General features: G+C 47.5%; 1 pseudogene; it reads left to right on the top strand.

Annotated features, from left to right (window-relative positions):
* LOC115463582 overlaps window positions 1-25,586 on the top strand; it is a 100,714-nt pseudogene that overhangs the window by 20,150 nt on the left and 54,978 nt on the right.

Raw genomic sequence — 25,586 nt, 5'->3', positions numbered from 1 at the left:
CCTCCTCCGGGAGATGGACGCTGAAATCAGCGGTGGCCACTCACCACCTTCTCAGGTGGGGGTCGATGACCCGATCCGACCGCAGTGGGGGAGGGGAAGAATATAATCCGATTCCCCTTTCTACTTCTGTCCCATCTGGGTCGCCAATGAAACAGGTGGGAAATCAGGAGACGAAAGGCAAATTTTGGTTCCAAACAAGGCAACTTTATTGCTAGCAAGTGAACAGCACCGAGTAGCCTCGGGACACTGTGTGTCATAAATCATCTGACACTTACATTTATACTTCCCTACTGGGCCTGCGCATTTGGCCCCTTACACGTCACAACTATCATGCGCAGTAAACATTTGTAGTTCTTACAGTACAAAATTGTAGTCCCAGTACGTACACACGTCATAACACTGAAATGATACTGGCAAGAAAAACGAAACTTAGCAGCTTATTCTGTACACACACAATGCTCCTTTCTAGCACAGGAGATAAGGTGCGGCTCAGGAATGCAGGGGGGTGTCAGCACCCTCCAAGGTCGCCTATTCAGATGGCGTTGCTACGTGCAAGCTGGTCTTGTATAGGCCTTGCAAACTACTGTTACAAGCTATATGTCTAATAGCCCTGCATTCTGTCTGTACATTAGTAAACAGCAAACTTCTTTTGTTAGTAAACAGTAAAACTGGATAAGGCACAGATGTCCAGTGCAGTAATAAGGTGTGGCCAAACAGCCAAAAGCAGAGGTAGAGTGCATAAGTAAAAGTCCATCAGTAGGCACAAAACATGAGGTTGTCCTGTTGCTCAGTAGTATTCAGGTAGTACCGGCGTTCCACTCCTTCATGTCTGCCTGTCTGTTTTCGTAACATCCCTTAACGTCAATTCAGCTTGCCTCCAGCGTTCCGTTCCCCCTCACTGTTCCGCCCTCTGACTTCATTACGTTTTGACGTGAGGGCGGGGCAGTGAGGGGGAACAGAACGCTGGAGGCTGGCTGACGTCATTTGATGTTATGAACACAGGCAGCCAGGCAGCGATGGAACGTTGGAGGTGCAAATTATTATATAGGATAGTTTCCAAACAGAAGCGGAGCCAAGATGGCGCGGGGGAAGCGAGAGCGGACTTCCGCCGGCGCACGTTTTCACTGCAACAAGACAAAAAAAAAAAAAAGTGCCGGCGCTGGCAGAACTCCGTTTGGGGGAGTGGCCGCTCCCCTGGTGCCCCACCTAGCTACGCCACTGTTTCCAAAGCAAAAGTGCCAACAGAGAATGTACATCCCTAGCCCTGCCACAATAACTGCAGAGTGCAATATGTAAGACATTGGCCTTATTTTCAAAGCACGTAGACTTACAAAGATCCATAGGTTACTATTGGGCTTATTTTCGAAAGAGAAAAACATCCAAAAAGTGTCATTAAGCACCATTTGGACGGATTTCTTCTCAAAACGTCCAAATTGGCATTTTCAAAACCTGTTTTGCAGATGTCTATGTATGCATTTTGTCTGCAGTGTGTCCAAATCACAAGGGGCTTGTTGGGGCATTTTAAGGGCGGGCTTAGGGTTTGCCAAACACCTGGACATTTTACAGCCATAATGGAAGAAAACCAAAACGTGAAAGGCGAGACCTTCAACGTTTGGTCTGGACCTGTTTTTCTAACAAATAAGACACAAAAGGTGCCCTAAATGACCAGATAACCACTGGGAGGGATTCAGGGATGATCTCCCTTACACCCCAGTGGTCAATGACCCCCTCTTACTCCCCCCCAAAATATGAATAAAAATAGTACTCACCAGCCTGTATGATAGCCTCAGATGTTATAGTCAGGTCCATTAGAGCAGCATTCAGGTCCCTGGAGTAGTGTAGTGGTGGGTGCAGTGTACTGTAGACAGGTGTACCTAGGCCCATACTTTCTCCTACCTGTTATACTTGTGATGGAAACTGTGAGCCCTCCAAATTTCACCAGAAACCCACTGTACACACATATGGGGGTGCCCCCTTTACCCATAAGGGCTACTGTAGTGGTGTACAGTTGGGAGTAGTGGGTTTTGGAGGGCCCAGCAAACAAGATAACGGAGCAACAGTGAGATGTGTAACTGGGAGCATGTTATGATTCTGCCGGTTTGGCTGAGGGGGAGGGGGGACGTCTCTTCTGATTGGCTGCCAGGGGTTGTGCTGACGTCAGGGGATAGTACTTTAGCCTGCAGCTGAGGAGTTTCTCTGCTTTTGCGTTACTTCTTGGTAGTAACAGGAAAGCCTGATAGGTCTCTCTCAGAAGGTGCTCTAGGTTCTGACAGGGATCTGTGTTGATTTAGAGTATTCTTTTCCTTCCCTCTGGGTTAGCTGCTGCTGTGTGTGTGTGTGTGTGTAGGTAGCTCTGTAATCAGGGTCAGCTGCTCGGTTGTTTAGTGGGGGCTGGGCATTGTTCACTCCAGGGCTCTGGGCTGAGTGAGAGGGTTCTCCTTTGTTTGTTTGTTTTAAGGATTTCTCTTCCCAGTGTCCCGGCCTGCTGGCTCAGTGAGTTTAACCCTTTGTGTACTGTGTGTATTGTATTCCTGCCTCTGCCAGTGTGTTTGTTGGATGGGCCCCACTCCCTCTGGGGAGGGGAAGCGTTCTCTCTGATTGTTTGTTGATTTATGGTACTCTCTCTCTGCTGGCTCTACAAGCTTAACCCTTTGTGTTCTGTGTGCCTCTGTCTACAGTGGGTTTGAGGCAAAGGCTTTCTGCCTTCCTTTTGTGTTTGGTTCCTCTGGCTTCTGCCTGGGGCGCCTACCCTGGTGGGGGGGGGGTTGCTGTGTTAGTTCCCCTGTCCTGCGCTAGTCCCCTGCGTGGGCGTGGCCCGCTCTGGTCCTTTGTTTCCCCCTCTGCCCTATTGCTGATGTTCAGCGCGTGTCTGGCATCTTGGGGCCGTCTGGGTTCTTTCACCCCTCCCTGTGTGTGATTGGGTTCCAGTTCAGCCGTGAGGCTCGCACAAGTGGCTCTGTCTGCGTGGGTTCCGGTTCGGCCGCGAGGCCCGCCTGTATGCCTATTTCCCTTCTTCCTGAGGGACTGGGGGGAGGGGTAGCTTAGGGGGTATTGTGTAGCTGGGGTGTGCGGTGGTGGGTCGGTCTCCCCTTGGCCTGGGTCGGCGCCCTGCTGGCCTCGGCCAGGGCCCAAGGGCTCACGACCAACCCAACGGATTACAGAACGCAAAAGCCATGAGCTCGACCGATCCATCCCCCATGCAGCTGCTCCAGCAATTGCATGCTCAGCTACAACAGGTATCGGGAGTCGTGAACGCACTGTCTCAATGGGTAGACACGCTGACTGTCACAGGGGCTGCGGAGGGCCCGCCAGCAGCTACTCCGCCGGGTTCCCACGCATGCGGCCGAGGGATTCGGGTGGCTACGCCCCCGAGGTACGAGGGCGACAGTAAGACCTGCCGGGGGTTCCTCAATCAATGCCAAATTGTCTTCGAGTTGCAGGCCCGGGATTTCCTTCGGATCGGGCGAAGGTGGCTTATATTATCTCTCTACTGGCAGGCCCCGCTCTGGCCTGGGCCTCGCCCTTATGGGAGAAGAAGGATCCCCTCCTGGATAATTTGGCAGAGTTCTTGAAACAATTTCGGCTCATCTTTGAGGAACCCGGGAAGCCCTCTTCGGCGGCGACTCAGCTGTTGAACCTACATCAGGGGCGACTCTCTCTGGGTGAGTACGCCATCCAGTTTCGGACTTTGGCTGCGGAGCTAGGTTGGGATAACCCAAGCCTGACTGCGGTATTCTGGCATGGGGTCTCGGCCAACATTAAGGACGAACTCACAGGCCGGGAGCTGCCCTCAGATCTGAACGACCTCATCCTTCTCTGCACCCAGGTGGACATCCGGTTCAGGGAGCGGGCCTGTGAACGTCGCGCTGGTCAGCAGGTTGCAGGGGCTCACTCGAGGAGCTCGCACAAGAGCCCTGCTTCCCCGTCGCTGGGGGTGCCCGATGGGTCTGAACCTATGCAGGTTGACCGGGCGGCCCAGGAGAGACAGCGGAGACGCTCTAAGGGGCTGTGCCTGCATTGTGGAGTGAAGGGGCACTTTGTCCGTGAGTGCCCGAAGAGAAAGAAGTCGGGAAACCAGCAGCCCTGATACCGGCTAGGGAGACCGGGTCAGGGCCCAAGTCCTTCTCCCCTTGGATGCAGGTTTTGGTGCCAGTTCTACTGGCGATTAAGGATACCCCTTGTTTTGAGGCGCTAGTCGACTCGGGGGCGGGAGGCAACTTTATCAGCGCAGACCTGGTGCGGGTTCATCAAATTCCTACGATGGAGTTACCTCAGTCCATCACTGTCTCAGCGGCTTGGGGACTGGTTCGGGGAGTTCTCCGCTCCAGGACCGTGCCTATGACCATACGGGTAGGAGTCTTACACAAAGAAGTTATCTCCTTCTACGTCCTTCCGTCGGCCACTGAGGCCATAATCCTAGGATTACCCTGGCTTCGCCTGCATAACCCTTGTATTGATTGGGCCCGGGGTGAATTGACGGCGTGGGGCCCGGGCTGCCAGAAGGTCTGTTTGGATAAGGTCTCGCCAGCCCCAGTGACGCTTCCTTTGGATCGTGCCAATGTTATGTTACCGTGGCCCTACAGATCCTTTGGAGATGTTTTTTCCAAACAGCAAGCAGAGATTCTGCCTCCTCATCGCTCCTATGACTGTGCCATAGAGCTACTACCTGGCACTGAACCTCCCCGTGGCCGCGTATACCCCCTATCCCGGCCAGAGACGGAAGCCATGTCCCAGTATATTCGAGAGAACCTAGCTCGAGGCTTCATCCGGCCCTCTAAATCGCCCGCGGGGGCTGGATTCTTCTTCGTGGAGAAGAAGGATGGGGGGTTGCGCCCCTGTATTGACTACAGGGGACTCAATGCCATCACGCGGAAGGACAAATACCCTCTTCCCTTGATTTCTGAGATGTTTGACCGCCTCCAGGGGGCCCAGATCTTTTCCAAGCTCGATCTCAGGGGGGCCTACAACCTTGTGTGGATCAAGGAGGGGGATGAGTGGAAGACGGCGTTTAACACCCGCGACGGGCATTACGAATATCTGGTAATGCCGTTTGGACTTGCTAATGCTCCAGCCGTCTTCCAAGCCTTCATGAATGACATCTTCAGGGATCTCCTGTATAAGTTTGTGATGGTCTACTTGGACGACATTTTGATTTTTTCAAGGGCTGAGGAAGAGCACCAGGAGCACTTGAAGACCGTATTGCAGCGGTTGAGGGAGAACCACCTCTATGTGAAATTGGGAAAATGTGAATTCCATCGCTCCGAACTGCTCTTCCTGGGGTACATCATTTCTAACCACGGGCTGCGTATGGACCCCAGTAAGCTGACAGCCATCCTGCACTGGCAGCAACCTACGGGGCGTAAGGCTCTACAGCGCTTCTTAGGTTTTGCAAACTACTATAGGCAGTTTATTTGGAATTACTCGTCCCTGACTGCCCCTCTTACTGCCTTGACTAAGAAGAACGCTGACGCTCGCAACTGGTCGCCTGAGGCGTGTCAGGCCTTTGAGAATCTGAAACAGGCATTTGTTGGAGCTCCAGTGTTGCGCCATCCCAACCCGACAAATAAATTTTTCATGGAAGTGGATGCATCATCGGTTGGCGTAGGAGCAGTGCTGTCCCAGGCCCACCCCAGTGGGAAACTTCTCCCATGTGCATTCTTCTCTAAAAAGTATACCCCTGCCGAGAAGAATTATGCCATCGGGGATCAGGAGCTATTAGCCATTAAATTGGCCCTGGAAGAATGGCGTCATCTGCTGGAAGGGGCGCAGGAGCCCTTCACGGTGTTCACGGACCATAAAAACCTGACTTATTTATGAGAAGCGAGAAGGCTGAATCCTCGCCAGGCCCGGTGGGCACTATTCTTCTCCCGCTTTGATTTCATTCTGACTTATCGTCCAGCGGAGAAGAACATCAAGGCAGACGCCCTCTCCAGGTCCATGGAGGCTGACCTGGAGGAAGAACCCCTGCAGTATGTAATTAAACCCGATGTCATTGTGCCCGCAATGACGCTAGCAGTACCTGCAGGTATGACCTTTGTGCCACCCCAGCTGAGAGAAAAGACACTCCAATGGGGGCATGCCTCTCGAATGGCAGGACATCCCGGGATCCTGGGAACCAAGCGGTTCATCTCCCAGCAGTATTGGTGGCCTTCACTTGATCGGGATGTGCAGGAGTTCGTGGCTGCGTGTCCTGAGTGCGCCCAGCATAAAGCGGACCGTCGGAGACCCCAGGGGTTGCTGATGCCTTTACCGGTACCTGAGAGACCGTGGACCCACATTGCCATGGACTTTGTTACGGATCTGCCTAACTCTGAAGGGCACACAGTTGTCTGGGTAGTGGTGGACCGGTTTTCTAAAATGGCCCACTTCATACCCATGCCTACCCTTCCTTCGGCGGTGAAGCTGGCACAGTATTTCATCAGCGCTATTTTTCGTCTCCATGGTCTGCCAGAATCTATTACCTCTGATCGAGGAGTACAGTTTGTCTCAAAGTTCTGGAGAGCCCTGAATCGGGCCCTTGAAATAAAGCTGAACTTTTCGTCGGGATATCACCTACAATCCAATGGCCAAACAGAACGAGTGAACCAATGCTTGAAGCAGTTCCTACGGATGTATGTCAATGAGCACCACAACGACTGGAGTCAGCTGCTGCCTTGGGCAGAATTCGCTCATAACAACCGAGTGAGCTCGGCCACGGGCGCTTCGCCCTTTTACATCGTATATGGACGACATCCGCGGATACCAGCCCCCTTGAAAACCAACTTGGATGTCCCGGCAGCGGCCGATGCGGTGACCTCGCTCCAAGCAATTTGGTCATCAGTTCAGGAAGCGCTGCGAGTGGCCTCCGCTCGTATGAAACGCCAAGCGGATCGGTCTCGCAGAGTGGAACCGCGCTTCCAGCCTGGCGACTTGGTGTGGTTGTCCACGCGTAATCTTCGTCTGAAGATTCCTTCCTCCCGCTTTGCACCTCGATTTGTGGGCCCATATCCCATTGTGAGGCAAGTGAATCGGGTCTGTTATCAGCTAAAGTTACCACCTACATTACGGGTACATAACACCTTTCATGTGTCCTTGCTGAAGCCTGTGATTCTGAGAAAAGGGGCTTTGCCCGCGTTGCCTGCTAGTCCAGCCATCTCAGCTTCCCAGGGGGAATACGAAGTCCGGGATGTCTTGGATGCAAGGCGCTTCCGGGGACATCTCCAGTATCTCATTGCGTGGAAGGGATATGGACCGGCAGACAACTCCTGGGAGGACGCTACTCATGTCCACGCGCCAGTCTTAGTCAGACGATTCCATCGCCTTTTCCCTCACAAACCTAAACCTCGTGGACGGGGTAGGGGGGGCCCTTGAAGGGGGGGTGATGTTATGATTCTGCCGGTTTGGCTGAGGGGGAGGGGGGACGTCTCTTCTGATTGGCTGCCAGGGGTTGTGCTGACGTCAGGGGATAGTACTTTAGCCTGCAGCTGAGGAGTTTCTCTGCTTTTGCGTTACTTCTTGGTAGTAACAGGAAAGCCTGATAGGTCTCTCTCAGAAGGTGCTCTAGGTTCTGACAGGGATCTGTGTTGATTTAGAGTATTCTTTTCCTTCCCTCTGGGTTAGCTGCTGCTGTGTGTGTGTGTGTGTACCTCTGTAATCAGGGTCAGCTGCTCGGTTGTTTAGTGGGGGCTGGGCATTGTTCACTCCAGGGCTCTGGGCTGAGTGAGAGGGTTCTCCTTTGTTTGTTTGTTTAAGGATTTCTCTTCCCAGTGTCCCGGCCTGCTGGCTCAGTGAGTTTAACCCTTTGTGTACTGTGTGTATTGTATTCCTGCCTCTGCCAGTGTGTTTGTTGGATGGGCCCCACTCCCTCTGGGGAGGGGAAGCGTTCTCTCTGATTGTTTGTTGATTTATGGTACTCTCTCTCTGCTGGCTCTACAAGCTTAACCCTTTGTGTTCTGTGTGCCTCTGTCTACAGTGGGTTTGAGGCAAAGACTTTCTGCCTTCCTTTTGTGTTTGGTTCCTCTGGCTTCTGCCTGGGGCGCCTACCCTGGTGGGGGGGGGGGGGTTGCTGTGTTAGTTCCCCTGTCCTGCGCTAGTCCCCTGCGTGGGCGTGGCCCGCTCTGGTCCTTTGTTTCCCCCTCTGCCCTATTGCTGATGTTCAGCGCGTGTCTGGCATCTTGGGGCCGTCTGGGTTCTTTCACCCCTCCCTGTGTGTGATTGGGTTCCAGTTCAGCCGTGAGGCTCGCACGAGTGGCTCTGTCTGCGTGGGTTCCGGTTCGGCCGCGAGGCCCGCCTGTATGCCTATTTCCCTTCTTCCTGAGGGACTGGGGGGAGGGGTAGCTTAGGGGGTATTGTGTAGCTGGGGTGTGCGGTGGTGGGTCGGTCTCCCCTTGGCCTGGGTCGGCGCCCTGCTGGCCTCGGCCAGGGCCCAAGGGCTCACGACCAACCCAACGGATTACAGAGCATTTATATGAAGTTCACAGCAGTGCCGCCTAGGGTGCCCCATTGCTCTCTCGGGATGTCTGGGGGTTCAGTCTACTAAAAATGCTGGCCCCTCCTACATCCCAGTGGTTTGATTTTGTGCATTTTTAACTTGTGCCTTTTCTTTTCTTTTTTTTTTTTTTAATGACCTAAAAAGATAAATGCACAAAGCATAAAATCTTTACAAAAAAAAAGTTGGTGTTTTTCTTTTTTTTCAAAAAAGGGTATATTTTCTGTTCGGATTTGGTACATTTAGTGCAAAACATCCAAACAGACACATTATTGAAAATGCCCCTCCATGTAATTTTGTAAGTCTAAGTGCTTTGAAAATACACCTCATTGTCTCTTAACTGTGAAAATTTTTGCTATTATTAAAAGCTACTTCTGTAAGGGCAAGGGAGGGAATGCAGGGGAAGCCGGGAAGCATATGAAATTTGGTGGGCTGGTTCAGTTATTGTTAGTATGCTTCTCTTATATGCTTGTTTGCAGTTGATAATCTTGGATGTCTAACTGGGCTGCCACTAAAGATATTTAAACTAAAGCTAGTTAGATATAGATAACTGGATTCAGGTTAGTTTGCAGGTTCTTTAGCGGAGAACCACAGTTGATCCAAGATGGACAGAATAACTTTTTAACACAATTTATTATCAAAACTACAATACTTATTTGACAGACTAGAAATCACAACCCGACATGGCCAAGTTTTGCCTGAGGACTGCATCAGGGGTATTACACCAAAACGTGGTGGAAAGAGTAAAAGATTAGGAACCCTTGGACAAGAAGCAGAAATGTCAGGGCAGTTCAAGGTGTCTTATCCAATAACCCCAGTGTTGTAGACTGTTGAATAAGTGGTGTATTTTTGATAAAGTGTTTAAAAGATTTATTTTGGTGAGGGAGGGAGGTTGTAGCTTTGACACCTTCATCTCTCTCATTGTTTGTTGGCTGGGGGGGGGGGGGGGGGGCTATTTATTTATTTATTTTATTTAGTATTTATTATGACATTTCTACCCCGCGTTTTCCCAATAAAGCTCAGGTTCAGTAAGAGTCCATGCCCCTGTAGCTTTGGGGTTTTTCAGATGGTATTTATGGGAGATGAACAATGAGGACAGAGCAGCTAAGGGAGGGCTTGCAATGAGGAGGGGGGGGGGGGTTGTTCATTGTTGATGGCTTAGGGAGGAGGGTGGGCTTAGGCTGTACATAATTTTATGCAGGAATTTGTGTTATTTGTTCAACTCATTTACGTTTCTCTGTAGGGGATTAGGGGGTGGGATTTGAGGGATAAACATGTTTTACAAAACTTTTGATGGCGGACTGTATTCTGTGATACTTTATAGTGTATGTTAAAGGTAACCTTTGTACATTTATTTGATTATGGTGTTGCGTTTGCATTGCCATCAATAAAATTGTTAAAACAAAAAAAAGATTTATTTTGTTCACCTTGAATCTTCTGAGGTTCTCCGATTTGGGCTTGTGTGGATCTGTTGCCTTTTTGTTCTTGACTGAATCTACTCTTTTGGGGGCAAGGTTCTGTAAATGGTGCTCAAATATCGGCACTCAATCCTATTCTGTAATGGGCACTCAAAGATGATGCCAAATTTGGGCGCCAGGGCTTCCACCTTCTGAAACCAGGTGTAATTCCTGGTGCCCAATTTGGGCGTACATCCCCTATATTCTGTAACACTGCATGCAGATTTGAGGAACGCCTCTGACCTGTCTGTACACTTGCTATGGCCACGCCCCCTTTTGGGTGGCACCTTATGGGATTTGGGCACAAATTGTTATAGAATAGCAACATAGCAAGATGTGCATGCTGGTGCCAGTTAGCACATGATTATTAGCACTAATTGGGTCGTTAACCAATTTAGTTGGGCACACATCTTAGACTGGCATTCAAACATCACTGCCCAATTTTGGACACCACATACAGGGACCCTTTTACTAAGTCGCAGTCGGGCTAACACGGGCCAAATCGGCCATACCGCAGGGGTAGCGTGGGTGCCTGCAGTAGTTTTGAATTTGGCTTGCGCAGTTTCCCACGGTAGAAAATACTTTTCTAATTTGTATCGCGGGGGGGGGGGGGCAATTCCAGCGGTAATCGGTAGCATGGCCATATTTCCACGCGCTGCCCGATTACCGTAGGAGTAGTGCTTGAGCCCTTACTGCCAAGCAAATAGGTGGCATTAAGGGCTCAGGCAGTAAATAGCCACATGCTAGATTTAATTTTAGCGCACGTCCATTTAGTGCCCCAATCAAAAAGCCTTTTTTCTTAGCAGTGGTAAAAAGTGGACCAGCGCATGCCAATTTCACGTGCTCAGGACCAGCGCAGGCTTTCTACCATGGCTTAGTAAAAGGGCCCCATAGAATCCAGGGATTGGTGTGCTTTGAAGGTTGCTTAGGATAAGTACATAAGTACCGCCATACCGGGAAAAGACCAAGGGTCCATCAAGCCCAGCATCCTGTCTCCGACAGTGGCCAATCCAGGCTTCAAGAACCCGGCAACCCCCCCCCCACACACGCAAAAAAAATTAATTCTTAATAATGTTCAATTATTCCCTCAGGAATCTGTCCAAACCCCCTTTAAATTCCGTAAGGCCAGCTGCTGTCACTACATTTTCCGGCAACGAGTTCCAGACTACATGCTGAGTAAAGAAAAACTTTCTCCTATTTGTTTTAAATCTACCATATTCTAGCTTCATCTTGCGTCCCCTGGTTTTGTTGTTCTTTGAACGAGTAAACAAACGCTTCACATCTGTCCGCTCTATTCCGCTCATTTCTCCAAGGTGAAGAGCCATAACCTTCTCAGCCTTTCCTCATAGGGAAGTCGTTCCATTCCCTTTATCATTTTCGTCGCCCTTCTCTGTTTTATTTTTGGCTAGTTCCTTCAGGAAGTCAAAATTTTTTTGCTGTGTTAAGAACTTACGATTGGTCTGCCTTCACAGCGTGTATATATTTGTGTGAAAGTGGGTTGAGCTTCTCCTTATGAATACTTCCAGTGGGCTGTCTGTTTCTTTTTCCAATTTGATTTTCCACATTAAGTTTTGTACTTTAGTGATTTAATACCAAATCAAGTTTTTGCCCTGGTTTATTCATGGCTTTTGGTCTGCAGCTTCCACATGCTTCTTTTGGGCTTCCAGCTGAATTGGAAGCCACCTTTAATGAATCACATCTTGCTCTTTTTACCTAGGATCTGAATGTAAGGTCTAAGCTAGAAACAGACTGAGAACCTGCACAATATAGGAAGTGCCCTGCCACCTGATCACATTGGGAATGTAGAGTTACCAGATGGCTCCAGGTCACAGAGGACAGGCTCAGCAAGTCTTTATTTTATTTCCATTGAATAAAAGCTAGACAGAAAGGAATGTGTGGCAGGAAAAGCAGGGCTAGTAAGTCTGGGACAGGAGGATGGAAGCTGAATAGAAGAGATTTGGGACACAGAACAGGATCAGTGGGACAGGTCAAGAGGACAGAAGGTGACCTGGGGCCCTGAACAGGGCTGGTGAGTGTAGGAAAGGAGGATGGAAGGGGAACAGAGGTGACCTGGAGTGCAGAACACAGCTGGTGAGTCTGGGATAAGCCAGGGGAATGAAAGGTGAAAAGAGGAGACCTAAGGCACAGAACAGAGCCAGTGAGTAAAGGAGAACTGAGGAGACCTGGGACACAGAACAGGGTTGATGAGCCTGGGATAGGAGGATGGAAGGGAAACAGAGACCTGGGGCACAGAACAGAGCCAGTGAATGAAGGAGAACAGAGGAGACCTGGGACACTGAATGGGTCTGGTGAGACTGGGACAGGAGGATGGAAAGGGAACAGAGACCTGGGACACAGAACAGGGCTGGTGAGACTGGGACAGGAGGATGGAAAGGGAACAGAGACCTGGGACACAGAACAGGGCTGGTGAGTGAAGGAGGAGACTTGTGACACAGAACAGGGCTGGTGATACTGGGACAGGAGGATGGAAGGGGAACAGAGACCTAGGGCACAGAACGGAGCCAGTGAGTGAAGGAGAACAGAGGAGACCTGGGACACAGAACAGGGCCGGTGAGACTGGGACAGGAGGAGGGAACAGAGACCTAGGAAACAGAACAGGGCCAGTGAGACTGGGACAGGAGGATGGAAGATGAACAGAGGAGACTGGGGCACAGAACAGGTCCGGTGAGTCTTGGACTATACCTGCTAGGAGTTAGACTAGGTTTTTCCTCTTTCCCCAAGTCTGGGACAGGTCAGGAAGATGAAAGCTGAGCAGGAGATGCTTGCGGCAATGGATTGGAAGTAATACCCAGACTGGCTCAGCCTGTCTTCCTTGACCTGGAGCCGTCTGGTAACTCTAGATGTGACTGTGCTAGGAACATATACTAAAGCACAGGGACTAAACCTCTTGCTAAAATATTCCATATCCCCAAACGGCCTCGTTTGGGCTCCAGTATCATGACACTTTATTTATAATTATCTATGGTTTCCCCACCCATTACATTACTTTTTTTCCATGTAGCCCAGCTGTGGTAGTACCAGTGCTTGGCAAGGGCCCCACAGGTGACTGCTTTTGGAACCCTTAGCCTCTAGCTACAAGATATTACCATTACATAGAAACATTGAAAATGTTGGCAGATAGAGAGCACTTGGTGCACTCATTCTAGTCATCTGTGCCTGCTTGCTAGGTTGTCCATCTGTGATGATCTTCCTCTCCCCTGCTTCTAAGGTCCCTTTGAGGCATATTTCCAAAGCACTTAGCCTTCCAAAATTCCATAGAAGTGCTTTGAAAATATGCCTTTGTGTCTATCCCATGCATGCTTGCTTTTTTTTTTTTTTTAATAACTTTATTCGTTACAGAATGTAACAAATGTCAGTGTCCAATCACGGCCAGGCAGGCCAACATCTTTCTTCCTCCAATGCATCCCACTTTTTCCTGGTAAACACAGCTTGCATCCTTTTTTTATCTGGCAAAAAAAAAAGCAAAATAATATTAACCAACTCCCCCCCCCCCCCACCTCTGTTTGCTCTGGATTGCACTCTCATCACCGATGTTCCCTTTACCTCTACAGCAATGTTTAAGGACATCTGACCCTAACAACTGGAGACCAGATCCTATGAAACATTTCCAGTTTTCCCCGTCAGTTTCTTTGTTAGTTTTTCATATCTCATGAGTTACCTCAAGCACTGCATCCAATATTGTATCTGACAATCACTGGTCTAGCTTTCAAGAGCACATTTTGGATTAGACTCTCCCTTGGCAAACACTCCAACCTAACAAACACCATCCCATGTTTGTTGGCATTTCTGCCTCTGTTAGGTTTTCTTTTAGATCTGTGCTAGCACCTCCTCCCAAGCCTTTCAATTACCCCTCAGTTCCTGCATATCTGATTCAGGTACCTTCCAACCCACATCCATGCCAGGAAAACCCATTATTTGGGCCCCCTTCATTGCAGATCTTCTGGGGAGACAAATATAACCTGTGAACAGTTCTGTAAGTCATTTGTCTGAAATTCCGTACCAAAGAACAGGTAAGTATGTGAACCCACTGTCTCTCATCTGTAGCCAAACCCACCTTCCTTTCCCATCTTTCCATATGTCCTGGGACGGTTTGCATAAACAAATGTACTAATTCTTTATAAAATCTAGATAACAGCTTTCTGGGGCTGTCACCCCTAAATAAAATGCTTTTCTCAAATATTGCTGATCTCTCTTTATAGTCTTTTGTGTATCCCCACTCAGTATGGCAGCTGGAAATACTGATAGAATGGAATCTTGTGATTAATTAGTGACTCCAACTGCGCTAATGCTAACGGGATGTCCTCTGCTATCAGTTCTTACCTTAGAGAATCCCACCCCTGACAGTTCTTTTAGGAGACCCTATACTCTTGAGATGATAATTGGATAAATGTTTCAAATCTTTCTGTTAGGGAACACTGCCCCACTTATCTAGATTTTCTTCTTTACTAGCCGCCAATTGCCAAATTAATGGGTCTGTGAAAGGATGCAATGTACTTTCTTCCTTCATCACTCTACTCTTGCTCTGGTGCTTCTCTCAAGACACCAAGTGGGATCTCTTAATCTGCCTCTCCATCCTAACCCAGTGGCACTCGCTTGGAATGTCATAATGAATTTTGTTGGTGGAGGTGTACATTGTACTTATGAAGGCCTGAACCAAGCAGTTTCAGTGCTGCTAAGTATTTAATATCTAAGAATTAATGTACAGACAATGAGAAGTGGAAATTTCTCTTTTTTTCTGTACATTACAATGATATTAAGCAGGCCAGGTGGAGCAAGTACCCCCCACCTCTTTCCCCCACCTTCCTCTGACCAAGCAAGTGAAAGACAATGAGCTCCTGCCATTTGTTGTCCATTTGCTGTTCATGAATGTGTGTATTAGCCTTTGAGAGACTTTTAGGAAGCAAATCAAAGGAAGTTCCAGGTGTAGGGGGCAGGGCTGACAGAGGAGAGAGAGAGAGAAATCCTGTAGTAAGGACTGGATAAGAAATATTATTGCAGAAGGGGGAGAATCTCTCCCTTTGAATATGGCCAGGCTTGGAAGTAAGGCTACTATCCAGGACAGAATTACCCTTTTACAACCATGAATCAGGTAACACCTTATTTCCTTCTCTGCCTAGAACAATTCAAACACTATCTCCCTGGTCCCTGGAGTCAAAAGCAATAGTTCTATTGACAAGAGAAACCTAACACCTCTATAGCAACTGGAAGCAGTAAAATTTTGTCTCCTCTTTTAGAATAGGGGAGATACTAATTAAAGGTTTGAGAAATGTATGTCCAAAACATTTGGACAACAGACCAAATGTATCTTCAAAAGGAAATATAAACAGATGCTGTGTATTTTATTGATACTAGAGATCCTGACTGACTGTAAGGTGCTAACTAAGGGGGTGTGACAACCCCTCCCCCTTGTGCTCCCTTTTTGTCTTGTAAGGGAAAAGAAATTCTATATAATATTTCTCTGCCAGATAGGAAGTTGGGCAGTGTACATCTCTTTTGGCTCCCAAGCCAGGGAGTCTGAAAGAATGTCCTGCTCCCACTTTCCATTGCCATTTCCATTTCTATATATGTTCTCATTTCTGTCATATTCTAGACTATACTTGAATATTTTCTTATTTTTTTATCCTAATCTCTGGATAATTAAATAAACCTGTGTTAACCCTAGGAAGCGCTTCCTTGGTCTCTTTTTGTCTTTGTTGCAGTCTAAATAGTGCTACCAGTTGTCTGGTTCTTTTAAGGTATCGGTCTAGGGGATTGCATTTGTGTAAGTAGTGCTGACCGTGATTAGAGACTCTGGAGGCAGCACGAAAAGGCACAAACAATTTCACAGCCTTCAGTTCCACTCTTTTATAAAACAGTCTCAAGTTTGGGCAGTTCAACCCCCTTTTATCCTAGTAAGACTTATCTTAGCTTTCTTTTAGGCTCATATCAAATTCTGAATAAGTCTGTCCTGTTTGGGAAAATAGTTAACTGGGATCATTTATAAATATGTTAAATAACACTGGTCCCGGTACAGATCTCTGCAGCACTCCACTGTTCACACTCCTCAATTGAGAGAAATAGGGAAGGGAAAGGGAAATGGGACTTGATATACTGCCTTTCTGAGGTTTTTGCAACTACATTCAAAGCGGTTTACATATATTCAGGTACTTATTTTGTACCAGGGGCAATGGAGGGTTAAGTAACTTGCCCAGAGTCACAAGGAGCTGGCCGTTTAACCCTACCTTCTGCTTTCTGTCCAATAACCAATTCTTAATCCACAACAGAATTATTCACCAAGATACATCCAAAGGGATATTCATACAGCGCGTGAACCCACTCTATTAAACTTTCCCCTAAATGAACTCTTTCAAACATATTAAACAACCCCCCCATTCCATCCTGTGAAAAGCTTTTTCTATGTTAATTACAACACAGAGTGATGTCTCCTTTCATCATTGTATTACATTAATTAGATGGATATTATTCCCTAGTTGCCTACCCTTAACAAATCCCATTTGGTGTAGATGAACTAACTCAGGCAGAACTTTTCCTAGGTGGTTTTCCAAAATCTTAGCAAATATCTTCATATCACTGTTTAACAAGGCAATAGATCTATAACTTCCACAGCAGTTTTCAGGTTTTCCCATCTTTTCGAAGCACTACTGTATTAGAATCTGGAAGTGTAGTTCCTTCTAACACACCTTGAAACAACATTGCCATATCTGGAACCACCTCTTCCCAAAGCATTTGGTAATACTCTTGGGAATCTATCTTTAACGGCTACCTCAACCTCTCCAACCCCAATCAACCTACCTAGCCACTCTCTCCCCTGCTCATCCAGTCTTGGAAGGTTGGTTCTCAAAAGAAATGATTTGTCTTCCTTTTCACAGTCTGATAGAGCTTTTCATACATTTCTGAACTTCCCCCACAGTTTCTCTGTTCAATCTGCTCCTACCCCCCCCCCCCCCCCGATCCTTAATAGCTATTTCTCTGTGCCTTTAACTGCCGTGCCAGTAACCTGCCTGCCTTATTCCTGTTCTCCACAAAATTCTTTTAGAAAGCTGCATTAAAAATTCCATTCGTTCAGATTCCAAAACTTCAATCTTTTTTTATATTTATTAATTTATTTAAAATATTTATTCCCTGCCTAAAACTAGGCGGTTTAAACAAACTTAAAAGCATATACAATCACAAAAGACTAAATGAAATCTGCCTACAACACAAAATCAAACATATATATGCACTTTTTAACTAGTATTATTGTATTTTGTTATTGTCTATTGATTTGAATTCTGTTATTGTAATTTGTGTATTTATGTTGTTACTTGCCTCCGTTTGTTTTTGGAGAGGCATGCAATTAAATAAAAATGAATTAAGAATACCCCTCATAAAAACCTTACCTGCATCCACTCAGAATCCGTTTCAGTGCTGCCCCAGTTTCAACTGCTATCGGTCATTTAGTTACTGCCACAGCCATATAGTGGCCATGTTTTGTTCCTCTCCTTAGCTTCACTTTGCTAGCTCAAGACCCTCCATGTGTTCAACAATTGTTATCTCTCCCCATTCCTCCTTCTTGGGCCTTTCCTCCAACTCAGCCTCTTCTCCTCTCTGCATTCTACTAGTGTTCTCCTCATTCACTGGAAGCTCAGACCATTCCCAATTCCAAAATGGCAGCTGTGACCTCCTGTGGCAGTCTCGTAAGGCTGCCATGGGAAGTTGTGGCCACCATTGTTACAAAGCAACTGACCGGGGCGGGAGTAACTCAGGATGTTCCTGTCCTGAATTCACCAGTAGACCAAAAGGGTCTTTACAAGGTAGACCCGGAGAGGGCCTGGGGGGGGGGGCTGGGGGAGGACAGAGTGGTAGGTGAACTGGGAAGGGGCAATGTGTTTTCTGTTAGGGAGGTGGGGGAAGGCTGGCTTGCAGCAGCGGTGGGGGGCATTTATGATTATGGCTGAAACTGAGCTGCGGGTTTTGACCGGAATCAAAACTGCCGGTTCTCCATGGACAAGCTATGCAAACTTAGTCACTCACGCATGTCTTTAAAATCCCGCCCAAATACAGTAGATATATAGGTAATGACCACACATTGCTCCTCAGTTTTCTTCAGTCCGCGGTTGCTGATTGACCGGGTCAGTGATGTCACCGAGGCAACAATTCACCTGTGTGGCTATAAGATCTTCTGTCCACGGAGAACTACCGTTACAGGTAAAGAACTTTTATTTTTGGTCGGCCTCTACCCACCAAACTAGTCTGCACAGGATCCTGCAATTGCTGGGGCTAGCCCTTTTGTTGTTCTTGAGCCCTGTACTATTCTTGGGATTTTTTCTATCTCAGGCAGCACTGAATAACCTAATAGCAGTCTAACCTCCAAAGAGAGGTACAAGGGAGCACTTCTTGCACACAACTGCTCCTTTTCCCCACCAGACAGGAAGTCCTATCTCACCCTGGGCCATGCTGAAATTCTGCTAGTGCTTAGAGACCCCTATAAGTTTCACTGGAAATCTGTTCCAGTTTCCTAGCACCCTCTACTTGAAACAATAAACAAACAGTGTGGTCACTGTCCTTTTGTAGATGTAGTCTTCAGAAATAAACACAGTAGTCAAGGTCAGGTCTCATCAAAGACCTGAACATTAGAAACAATTCTGCCTGTCTTTAATGAAATTGCCCCTTTCAAGGACAAACTTCTCTTTGCAAGACTTTGTATGAAGATTTTTGCAGTAAATGGCTTCCATGCTTTGAGAAAAATAGAAAAAATATGGCTAATCAAAACAAAAAGTGAGGTGAAATCTTTTTATTTAACTAAATGCATTGTTGACTACTTTTCCGGTGCTAAAAGCCCTTTCCTAAAGTTAAGAAAGAATGAGCAAAAGATGGCAGTACTAGACTATATGAGTGAATCTTGAAAGCATTCCAGTTTGGCATTTGATGGTGGAACAGATGTTAACAAGGACAAACTGGAAAGAACTTGTGTATTGGCTGAAATACACAAGGGGAAGGTAAATTCTATCATTGTGTCATGGACAAAAGGACACGAGTTTGAAAATGTTCCAGGAAGGTGACCTGGCAAGAAATTTTTACCTTCCCTAGACCTAGCCAGCCCAGGGAACAGAATCCTTTTTTTTTTATTTTTTTTTTTATTTATGAATTATTCATTTTTACATTCATGCAATATAACATGAATTCGAATATCAGAAAATAACAAGATACCAACAAAGAAAATCAATCAGATAGGCAAATTATCCTGATAATTTTTGTCCACATTAATTGATCTAAGAAATAATTAATACTAAAAAGAAAATTACAAACTAGAGCAGAGAGAGCTTGAGAAGTCGCAGCTGGGAAATAAACGCCGGCAATCAAGGCCTACTACAGCATTATTCTTTAGAGGTAATAAATTCTGTTATTTTTCCTGGATCAAAAAAGATATAATTCGTGGAGTTCAAAGAAATACAACATTTACAAGGAAATCTTAACAGGAAAGTCCCTCCAATTCGAAGAACTCTCTCTTTAAACAACAAAAACTCTTTTCTTCTTCTTTGAGTGTCTCTAGAAAGATCTGGAAAAATCTGCACTTTTGAGCCAAGAAAGGGTGAGAGTTCATGTGGCGGAAATAAAGTTTAAATATGTTATTGCGATCTAGTTGCAGAGCAAATGTAACCAACAGCGTTGTTCTTTCAGTTATAATCTGCATGGAGTTCTCTAGAAAATCCGTTAAATTGAGTCCAGGTTGAGGATTAGTAGGTGTTTTACCTCTAGCAGTACCAGAAATATATTGTACCTTAGTGATAGGTGGAAAACCCTCAAGGGTTTTTTAACATCTCTAGCGCTGGGATAAGAGGCAATTTAGGAAAATTAAGAAAACGTAAGTTGTTACCTCTAATCTGGTTTTCTAAATATTCTACCTTAAGCTTTTGGAGGTTACTGTCTCTTATCAGCATTAACGTTGAGGAATTCACTGATTTAAGTTCCTTATCAAAATTTTCCATCTTAGTTGCTTGCTCTGCAATTTTAGTTGTCAGTACAGACTGGGCCGGCTTTAATTCAGCCACATCTCCCCGCAAAATACCTGAGATTTGCTGCAGGTTATTGCTTCCCACAATATTTCCAATGTAACAGACGCCGGTTTTATCATAACTCCAGAACTCATGGAGGGTTCGCACAGACTCTTTTCAGACAGCAAACCTGTCTGGGCTGTGTTCCCACTGGCGTCGACGAGGCAGCGGGGTCTCCACAGCCGCAGGGGACTGACTTCCGGGCTCAGCGTGCTGCACACTCGCTGCCAACTCTTCCCCTCCTGGTCTTGGAGGTGCTGTTATCGGTGGAGGACTCAATGATACTCCCTCGGCGCTTTGGTCAGTAAGATCTTCAGACCTCTCGAAGCGACCGCTGCTGCTCCCCGAGCTCGCAGTCCCGATTCCTCCAAAGTCGTCTGCCGCATAGGAGTGGGCTCCACCCTGCCTGTGGAGGTAGGCAAATTGGGCTTCCCTTTCCTCTTCCCTCTTCCCCATTACGGGTCCGTGGAACTCAAATGCTCAGAGTTTCAGTGAGTAAAGGAGACCGCTTCGTGCACGTCTGCTCAGGACGCCATCTTGGATCAATTATAGTATTCTAAAAGTCTCCAGGGAACAGAATCCTGACCTGGGAATCAAGCCTGGGTTCTCCACATGGAACACCAGATCAGCCGATTACTTCCTTTCTTTCATATGGATGAGCACAGAAAACATTTGTTTCTTGAGATTTAAAAAAAAAAAAAATGTGTTTTTTTAAACTTCTGATTACATGTTTTTGTTTTTTACTGAGGGAGTTTTCTTGTTTGTAACTTCTGGACATGTTCTTCCCCATAATCCTCTTTCAACTACTTTACACACACACACGCACACGCACACGCACACTCTCACTCTCTCACACACACACTCACACACTTTTTTTTTTTGCTGGAGATGAAATTCAACTGCAGCTCCATCTAAGTTTCTTCAGGAAAGCAGAAAACTTACCGTTTATCTGCTTGCTGCTCTTCTGACTGGGTATCTGAATTTTGCACTTCTTTGCTCTAGAATTTTTGGAAATGTTTCTTCTGGAAATCTTCAGCCCACTATGGCCCAGATGATCAGAAGCAAACAGGGGTGCTAGAGGCCATTAGTGGCGGGTTAGCGCCAGTGTTTGCCGGCACGCGGTGATCAGAGCTGGTGAACGTGTGAAATGACGAGCTCACTGGCTCTGAACGAAAATTGCATTCAAAAGACGATCTCCCACATTTCTCCCTAATGCTCCCTTATATGAATGTTAAGCCCCACCCAGTGCATCCCAGGATGCATTGGGCAAGGCAGGGCACCACCATTTTGAGGAAATGCCACAGCCTGGCCTGGCAGGAAGAGGGAAGGAAGTACTAGTCCCCCCCCCTCCTTCTTGAAGGTAGGATGAGGTTGGGGGGGGGGTTATATCTTTGGGGGTCTGGTGGTCCACCAGACCTCTAGGCCCTTACGTGCTTGTGGGGGTGGGGGTAGGGGTCTGAGGTCCACTGGACCACCAGGGCTGTGATGGCCAGTCTCCCCTATTCCTTCACTTCTTGGCAAACCCTAATGCCAGTGTAGGGTTTGTCACGGGAGGAGCACCCTTGTTTGGCACGCTGCTCGCTGAACATTAGGGAGGAATGCGGAGACCCTCTTTTGCATGCAGTTTGCATTCAGAGCTGCTGAGCTCGTTTCACCCGCTTGCCAGCTCTTATCATTGTGTGCCGGCAAACGCGGGCACTAATCCGGCACTAATGGCCTGTAGTGCCCGCGTTTTGCTGCTGATCATCTGGGCCTGAATGAGGTGTTTCTGTGTATTGCAGTGGCGTAGCAAGGGCGGGGCGGTGGGGGCGGTCTGCCCCGGGTGTCAGTGGGTGGGGGGGGGAGTGCTCCGCTCCTGCTGGTCCCACCCTGTCCTCTCTTTAAAAAAAAATCGAAGCGCCGGAGTGGCAGGCAGCGCCTCCCGTCTGCCCTGCTACTAAAAATCTCCTATTACCGCGAGGGCGGGCGGGACTGAATGTGGGAAGGCCTGATGATGATGTTGAAGAGATTTTTAGTAGCAGGGCAGACGGGAGGCGCTGCCTGCCACTCCGGCGCTTCGATTTTTTTTTTTTTTAAGAGAGGACAGGGTGGGAGTAGGCGAACGGAGGTGCCTGGTAGGTGTGTCAGATCGGGTCGGGTCGGGTGGGAGGGGGGACTCAGATTGGGGAGGGGTGGGGGAGCTCAGAGGGGAGAAGGGGATTGGGTGGGGGTGCTCAAAGGGGATTGGGGAGGGGTGGGGGAGCTCAGAGGGGAGAAGGGGATTGGGGAGCTCAGAGGGGAGAAGGGGATTGGGGAGGGGTGGGGGAGCTCAGATGGGTGCTCAAAGGGGATTGAGGAGGGGTGGGGGAGCTCAGATGGGTGCTCAGAGGGGAGAAGGGGATTGGGGAGGGTGGGGGAGCTCAGATAGGTACTCAGAGGGGAGAAGGGGACTGGGGAGGGGAGTGCTAAGATGGGAGAAGGGGTCTGAAGCTGGAACCTGGGGTCTGACAAGGGGCAGGAGGGAAAATGGATCCATGCCTGGGGCAGGTGGGAGAACGGGTCTGGGGCTGAAAAAGGGGGATGCAAGGCATGTGGTGGATGAAGGGGGCTGGAACTAGGAGCTGAAAAGGAGGGTAGTTGGGATAAGAGGGCTAGTACTGGAACTGGGGGCTGAAAAGGGGCAGGGGCTGAAACTGTGGGGACTAGGGGCTTTAAAGGGGACAGGGAGAACTGGCTGGGGCTGAAGCTCGGGACTGGTGAGAGAAAAGGGCTGGGGTTCAAACTAGGGGCTGAAAAGGGGACAGGGAGAAGTGGCTGGGGGCTGAAGCTTGGGACTGATGGGAGAAAAGGGCTGGGACTGGTGGGATAGTGGGGCTGAAAAGGGGGGCAGGTGGGAGATGTGGGCTGGGGCTGGAACTAGGGGCAGGTGGAATAAGGGGGCTGGAACTGGGGGCTGAAAAGAGGGGGCAGAGAGAGAGGGGACAGACCCTGGATGGAAGGGGGGAGTGTAAGGGAGGGCAGACCCTGGATGGATGGGAGAGGGAGGGCAGATGGATTGAAGGGGCAGAGAGAAAGGGCAGATGGTGGGTGGAAGGGGGAGAGAGAAAGAGGGCAGACTGGGGTGAATAGTGGATGGAAGGGGCAGAGATAGAGGGCAGATGTGGATGGAAGGAAGAGAGAGAGAGGGCAGATGTTGATGGAAGGCGGAGAGAGAGATGGCAGACTGGGGCAGATGGTGGATGGAAGGGGCAGAGAGAGAGGGCAGACAGTGGATGGAAGGGACATTAGAGAGGGCAGACACTGGATGGCAGAGAGAGAGCGAAGACAGATGCTGGATGGAAGGAAGACAGTGAAAAGAAGATGAGGAAAGCAGAAACCAGAGACAACAAACTGTAAATATATATTTTTATTATTTTGCTTTAGGATATAGTATTGTAGCCGTGTTTAATAAATGTTTATAAACAGAACATTTAAATAAGGTAATCTTTTTATTGGACTAATTTTAATACGTTTTGACTTAACTTTCAGAGAACAAAACCCCCTTCCTCAGGTCAGGATAGGATACTGTAACAGCACTATACTGTATTGACCTGAGGAAGGAGATTTTGGCCTCTGGAAACTAAATGTATTAGTCCAATAAAATGGTATTATTTTATTTTCTGTATTTGTTTTGTTTCTATTTGTTAATTTGTAAAGTGGTGATTGGTATTTGTTAGTTTTTTCAAATTTACATCTGCTGTCTTTATATTTTGCACAGTACTAGGGGACATTTTCTGTTTCTGTGGTGTTGCATTGTATGCAGAGTCTGGCATCGGGGTTCAGTTTAATTTTTGTCTAAATAGAAAGTTTATTATTACTTATTCTATAGTGGATTAGGGTGTATCTGTGTTTGTGAAAAAGACATGGCTTTCAATTGGCATTGACTGTGCAGGATCGACGATCTGTACTATTCTGTCTGGTTTCGTTTTACAATAGGTGAATTGATGTTCTAGTGCTCACTGTAGTGTTTAAGATGCTTTCCTTTTCCTTGTGTGACTCGTAGAAATGACTGCTTATGGTATGGTAGAATTGCTCTATAGGTCCTGACTGTTTTGTATTCTTGGTATGCCTAGTACTGGATTTGGGGGGGGGGGGGGGGGGTGTTAAAAAATGACCGGCCCCAGGTGTCAACTACCCTAGCTACGCCACTGGTGTATTGTATATCTGGAGCAGGGATAGATTGACAGTAATCTGGGTCCCTGGGCAATAAGAGTTATGGTCTCTAACCACCCATCTGACATTTATTACTGTTGTGGGAGTGTGGGCCCCCTGTTACTGTAGGCCCTCAGGCACTGCCCTATTGATATACTGGCCAGTCTGCCCCTGACTTATTTATTTGTGACATTTATATACCACATTATCCCAAACAAGTTTGAGTTCAATGTGGCTTACAATAAACAGTATAGGATACATATCAAAGAAGAACGCGTAAGAAAGTAATTTGTTGTAAGAATCCAATTTTGCAATACAATATCATAAACATACTGGGATAGCTATGATTGTTCTGGACAGAGACTTTCTTCAGTCCCTTGCAGTGTGCTGCTCTATCCCTACCTCTCTTCCTCCGGCTCTGGCACTGTCATATGCACTTTATGTTGACAGAGCATCATTCCTCTCTACTTTAGTGACTCCTGAAAAAAGGGTTCATGTCAGGGTGCAAATGTGCTGTTTGGCATTTTGAAACAGCATTTGCTTTGAGTATATTTCTCTTGGCAGAGAGGTTGCACTTTTTTTTTAATGAGCAGGTTAGGGACTCATGGGATTGATACTCAAATCACTTTTCTTTCTGTGCTTTCAGGCCAGAGTGTCTGCATTCCAGTGACAGAGATTGTCTGTGCCCGGGTGGGCAGAGTGGGGACCATGACACCTAGCTTTGGACCTTCAGCTGGAGTGAACCAATTCACAGGTGAGAACAGGAACCCAAGAATCTAGTACATGAAAGAACAAAGAAGCATGAGGACACGTGAGCACAAGCAGGGAAGCCTTGGAGACATGACATTTTGTATGCATGCTGCCAAAGCGGTAAAAGGTAGAAGAATTACAAAATACAAAGACAGTTTGCAGGTTCTGGTGATGTTCAGTGCTCTGTTTGCATTTTGGCCAGTGGCAGGATGCACCACTGCTTGCTGCTATAGCTGTTTTCTTCTGGGTTCTTCCTGCTCCTTCTTTTTTGGGGGAACTCTGATTTTCTCTCACAGCCGAGGGAACTGTGCACCTTTTTGGATTATGCACCACATAGGAAGATAAAAGATTCCGCTTCGCCAGTATTGCACTGCAGGCAGAATCTAGCTTGGTGAGGCTGCTATTTGTAATTTGCACCCCCTTTTTCTGTATTAGGTGAGGATCTCTCTGTTGTGTGTGTGTGTTTGACTGAAGTGATGGATTCTATTAGCATATGATTTCTCTGTAGAAACAGGAACAGTTAACAAGATGGGTGTCTATCTGCTCCTCCAGGAACAATGTCTCCAAAGCGGTTAGATTTACACATATCATGACAGGAATTAACCTAGCTCCCAAGCTAGAGCATGTGGGGTATGGTCTCAGTCTCAAATTTACTGCTAATGCTCACCATAGTACTTTCATTATGCC

This window comes from Microcaecilia unicolor, chromosome 2, assembly GCF_901765095.1.
Source record: "Microcaecilia unicolor chromosome 2, aMicUni1.1, whole genome shotgun sequence".
In the NCBI taxonomy this organism is placed as follows: Eukaryota; Metazoa; Chordata; class Amphibia; order Gymnophiona; family Siphonopidae; genus Microcaecilia; species Microcaecilia unicolor.
This window is presented reverse-complemented; position numbering and strand designations above follow the sequence as displayed.